The sequence below is a fragment of the Panicum hallii genome, chromosome 4 (assembly GCF_002211085.1).
Source record: "Panicum hallii strain FIL2 chromosome 4, PHallii_v3.1, whole genome shotgun sequence".
Taxonomy (NCBI): domain Eukaryota; kingdom Viridiplantae; phylum Streptophyta; class Magnoliopsida; order Poales; family Poaceae; genus Panicum; species Panicum hallii.
In genome coordinates, this window is record NC_038045.1 from 13,514,600 (window position 1) to 13,520,416 (window position 5,817).

The 5,817-nt window shown below is 46.6% G+C and overlaps 1 non-coding gene across 1 annotated transcript; it reads left to right on the top strand.

Annotated features, from left to right (window-relative positions):
* The first annotated feature begins 5,086 nt into the window (after positions 1-5,086).
* On the top strand, positions 5,087-5,193 carry LOC112891284. The gene has a single exon (XR_003228505.1). It is a non-coding gene; the product is annotated as a small nucleolar RNA R71 (small nucleolar RNA).
* Positions 5,194-5,817: the final 624 nt, after the last annotated feature.

The following is a 5,817-nucleotide window of genomic DNA, read 5'->3' on the forward strand; positions in this document are numbered from 1 at the left end:
TGGGACCTATGCCATTGGAAGCTCTATAAAATTCTGGTTCCAACCATATATAGAATGTCCAAATCTGACTCCATATGTGGCTAGGGCGTCAGTTTTGGTGAAGTAAGGTTCTGGAATCCGAGGTGGAGTCGAAGTCGAGTTGGACATGGACTCCTCCTTGGTGTGGACGTCCTAGCTCCTCCTCCTTGACTCCTTGGCCTTCTCCAAGTCCTTGCTGGTCCTCTTCATTGTTCCTAATCAATAACACATTCATGGAACCAAGCGTAAGTTCTGAAAAACAATTGACAAGGTGAGAACGTACCAAGAGATCCAACTATTGCGCACATGCTCTAGTGATCGGTCCTTGCATTGTATGCAAAGGACAAATGTCCTCATCAGTGTACTCACGCTTGCTTTATTAAAATAAATGCTGCTCAGAAAAAGATAATTGTCTGGAGTTCCCTGAAGATTTTGAAGAGTACTAGGCGTATGTCTCCCAGTCATCTGCCTGTGAAGTTGAAGTCCGCCGCTAGTTATAAATGTTTATTTATTCATTTAAGATTAATACTTTTGATCATGTAATAAAGTACTATGCTACTCTCTTCGTTATGATATTGTTTCGGATATACACTTGTATGGTCAATCATATGTGTGGAACTTGATCCTGGCGCACATATGAGATGCATTCGGTTCCCTTTTCAAAACCGGGTGTGACAGGGTCGTGGTGCTGCTACTGGTACGGGTAGTGCGGTGGTCGATATGAGTAGTACTGCTGCGGTGGCGACTGCTGCTGGGGCTGCTGGTGCTAGTTGGGGCCAAGGTCCAGATGGGTGAAGACACCCAAGATGTCATAGAGCATGGATGTGTTCATCCCCCAGCTTTGCTAGGTGAGGTCAGTGTTGTGTGCGAGGTCCTAGCTCATCTAGTCCTACTGCCGCTAGGGTGTTGGCTTGGGTCATGATGTTCATGATTCCCCGTATGATCAGGTTCTCATAAATGTATCGAGCCGAGCTCGATGGACCCACTTGCGGACCATAAGAATTCTGCATACCTTGGGAGCAGTAGGGTCCCTGATCTTCACCATACTCAGTGCTACCTCCGGCAGTGCTCGCGCCACCCTGAGTGTAATGCTCGTAGGTCCCCTCGAAGTTCATCTAGGAAGTACCAGCCTGGTGTGATGGTCCTACCTGCTCCTGCTGAGTATTGAGCCGAACCCATCCTCGTGTCGCCGGACCGGCAACACTGCGACGTGTTGGCTCCTTCTTCTCCATCTATAAGAGTAGTCACTTGACCAAGTAGAGAGAGAGTTTCAGGCATGGGATCTCAATTTTTCTATCATACCTGGGGCAACACATGAAGAGAGAATTATCTAGCCCCTCGCGCATCATATGTCCCTGCACAAAATGCTCTAAGCCTACTCGGTATTGGAAGGCCTCCATCAAAGGCAGGTAGGTTACCTGGGCATTATCCAATGCACCGACATGCGCAGTGATGCACGTAACCAAGGAGGTTATGTCGATGCGACCTCTGCCCGTGATCATCTTTTGCCAATGAGCCAACATGCTCATGATGGAAGAGAACTTTATCTTTTTAGCCATAGCAAAGAGACACTGCATCTCAGGGAGACTGCTGAGGCACAGGTCGGAGTGCGTGTGGACAACTATGTAGAGCCATTTTGCTAGCAATCTAAGTGTAGGATTATGAATTGACACTATACTATTTTTACTGCTATGAGGCTCTTCAGAAATTTCATTCCACCAGGTTGTGCGATCATATTGGTAGTCTTTTATGAGGGCATTAGGATCTAGCAAGCACTTTTTACTAAAGCCAAGCGCAACGCTAAGCTCTTTTGTCGTTAACTCATATTGCTCATCAAAGAAATGGAAATAGATTTTAGTTTTTTTAGCTGTTTCTTCAATGCCAAGGGACATAAGTAATTGCATGGTTAAGAGTTGTGAACCTGTCTCTGTGATGTTGGCAAAGTCGTACCAACCGGCATAGCTGAAGGCACAGATCATGTCTTGTTTCAGGCCAGTTTTGATGATGAAGACGGGCTTGAAAATCTTTGTGTGGCAGAAACTCTGCTTCTTGAGGAGCTCCAGCGCTTCCCGCTCAATCTGATCGACCGTAGTCAGGACACGAATGTGAATGTGGACATGGTTCCTAGGCACCACGGGAGTCGTGTCCTCCTGAGAAACACTATCTCGGCGACCTAAGTCCACCGACATGTTGTCCTGAAGGGACGCCGAACTCTGCGAACGCCTGGAACTGGAGGGGCTGAGCTTCTTGAGCTTGTTCTTCATAGCAGTCCACATGGTGCCTACAAAAGATTAGTGCACACAAAATACCCAAAGGACTAAACAAAAAATTCATTAGTCATTAGTCGTCCTTGTGGGGAATTAACCACCACAGACGTTCGTCGCTCAAGCATGCCAAAGCTTTATTCAAAGAGGGAAAAAATATTTTTGGTATTTTTTCTTGGCTAAGCAGAAGTTAGCACTGATTTTTTTGGTTATTAGCTACTACTTTCTCATTTTGGTGGGTGAGCTAGCACTAAGCACCTTTGCCTAATTAGCTCCAAGAGCTTAATTTAGCAAGGATACTTAGGAAGGGAGAAGAGAGAGACTCGTACTCAGAGAGGTGCTGGTGTACCTGAGCTGGTCGTGTGACAAGAGACGCTAGGCGCCTCAGCTTTTATAGCTGAGAGAAGGTGCCAGGCCGGTCAGCTCAGGATTGGCGCCGAGACCTCAACCGCGACAAGCTACGAGTAGGCCTGCAGGTGATCGTGAGTCGGTTCGTGGCCATGATGGGGCCGGTCGGCCTGGTGTTGCACCTCCTCGCACTCTACTTTGTCCTGCATGCTCCTCGTTCATCATGTCTCATTCCTGCATGAGCACTCAAGAGAGAATGTTGCACGATGGGGTGTGAACGGTGCAAAGGGAGCCTAATCACCCATGATGGGGTTAAATGGCCTACACATGCATGTTCACGGGTGTTTGCTCTTCCCTCCAGCTGCACATTGGCCAATGGTTGACAAGTGGGGCTGGCCAGCATGCAAACTGGTCGAAAATTGTTTGTCCTTTTTATGCAGTGCACTTGAAACAAAAGTTCAAAAAATAAAAATGCACTTGGAAGAAATTTAAACATGCTATGATGAAGTTGAAATAAATTATGCACGGGAATAAACTATCCTATATGCAAATGGAAAGAATGGATAACTACCATGTTACCTCATGGCAAGAGTTCTGGTTTTGGGTCCAGAGCAGGACTCTCCATACCTTGGGTTCGATTGTCGTCACCGGATGGAGTTGTCGTCGGTGATGAAACTTTCCTTTGCCACATTTTCTTTGTGGGCTTGCTTGTTTCGATCTTTTTCTTCTCGAGCTCCAGAAATTTTTTACGCTAGATTCTTCGCTTCACGTTCCTCTGGTATGCACCTTGATCTCCTCTCGAATCCATAGACTTTCCACGAATTCGATGAGGGATTCGATGGATGGGGTTGATGGCTTCTTTGTCTCTTTCTCGGATTTCTTCTTCCGGTTGAATGTTTTGACCTGTGAGCATTGTTCGACCTTCGGTCTGAAGGCGAATCTCTCCTTCTGCCATTAATGTTGAGCTAAATTTCTCCGACTCCCACATCAATGTGTGCATTCGCCATGCTCAAGAATGGCCTTCCTAGAATGAGAAGGGTCTTGGTGTCGACTCCATGTCGACAACGATGAAATCGACGGGGACAAAAAAGTTCCGGATCTTCACCGGAATATTTTCGGTGACCCCCGTGTGATAATGAACCGATTGGTCCGCTAGCTGCAAACACATGGCAGTAGGAGCAAGCACATGATGGTTAAGTTTATCATAAACTACCTTTGGCATGACACTGACGCTTCCTCCCAGATCACAAAGAGCGTGTTTGAAGTGTTGGGCACCGATTGAACATGTGATGGTGGGGCATTCTAGGTCTTTCTTCTTCTCTGGGAGAGGATCGAGTATAGCTGTGCTACACTTCTCCGTAAGTTGCAAAACCTCAGTGGTTGGCAGGGTCTTCTTGTTTCCAAGGATATCCTTGATATACTTGGCATACATGGGAACCTGCATAGCATCAAGAAGCGGTATGTCGACATAGAGCTTCTTAATTACCTCGACGAACTTGTCGAATTGCTTGTCGGCCACTAGCCTCCTTCTCCATTCCAAAAATGGTAAGGCGGGCTGTATCGTGGTACTCTCGGGAAGCCCTTGGGACTTCCTCAGTTTCTCCCTGGGTAGCAGTGGTGTTGGATTCGTCAGCCTCCTCCTGCACTTCGTATTCAGCATCGGCTTCCCTGGCGGTTACGGTCTTCCGCCGTGTACCTGCATCCTGCCGATGGGGTGGATCCTGCGTGGGCTTTCCAGTCCGCGTAGTCATCGTGTTCACACTTTCCTTGGGGTTCACTTCCGGTTGCCCAGGTAGCTTTCTCATGTTATGGTTAGGGCAAGATGAGGCCAGCTGAGCTACTTGGATTTCTATCATTTTATTGAAGCTCAGCTGATTTTTAATAACAGAGTTAAACCCCTCTAGTTTTGCAGACAAAGACTCCAAAATTTTATCATTAGCTTGAAATTTCTTGCTAATATTATCATTAATTTGTTTTTGGTCGTACACTAGGTCTTTTAACGAAGGCTGAAAATTGTTATTAAAGTTGTTACCTTGCTGTTGGCCAAAGGGGAGGTTGGGCTTGGAGTTCCAAACTTGCTGAGGACGGTAGCCCGAGTTATTGGGATCGTTGTTCCCAATGAAGTTCATGTCCTCTTGAGTCATCGGACAACAATTGCTCGAGTGCCCAGTATCGCCACATGTCTCACATGTGATCCAAGACTCCATGATCTGGTTTTTCATGAGAAGATCCATCTTGACTGCCAGCATTTCAATACCATCAATTTGGTGTACTCCTTTAGCACTGCCTGTTTGCCTATCTCCCTTCCAACTCTGGTTAGAGGCAATCTTGTTGATGAGCACCTTAGCTCTTGCAACATCGAGGGAGAGAAATGCTCCTCTCGCTGCTGCATCTATGTGGTTTGCGCTCGCTGACTCAGGCCATGGAAGAAGTTCTAGATGATCAGCCACTCTTCCATGCCATGGTGTGGGCATGCTGTGATGTATTCTTGAAGACATTCCCAGGCTTTAGGGATGGTTTCATCCCGGAGTTGTTGAAAACTTGAAATCCTGTTCCGAAGGGCGTTGGTTTTGCCCACCGGAAAGTACTTGGCCAGAAATGCATTAGAGCAGGCATCCCATATGGTGAATGCATCCTTGTTGGTGTAGAACCACGTCTTTGCTTACCCAAGCAGAGAGACTGGGAACAGAGAAGATGAATGTTTTCCATTGTAGTGCCTCTGGGGTTGATTGTGCTGCTCACTTCGAGGAAGTTCTGAAGATGAGCGTTGGCATCCTCTGAAGCCTTACCATGAAAGGACTTTCTTGGACCATGTTGACAAGCCCAGTCTTAAGCTCAAAGCCTTCATTGCCTTGTCGGTGTTCAGTCCAGTAGGGATATGGCTGCTGGACGGGGCTAAGAATTGAGGGAGTGTCTTCTTGTCACACCCGATTTATAAGAACATAAATCGAGCAATCATATATGCGTCAGGATCAAGTCACGCATATATACAACAGATTATCAAGATATCACAACACATGTCACGAATAAAAGCGTATAAATTATAAAATGAATATCTTTATTACAACTGAATCAAGAATCAGTTCAAGGAAATGCGGAAGCGTAAAATGAATACATGAAGAGCTGGGCGCCACAGGGACGTCGACTGGGAGACAAACGCCTAGAAGTCGTCGAAGCTGCTGACGTA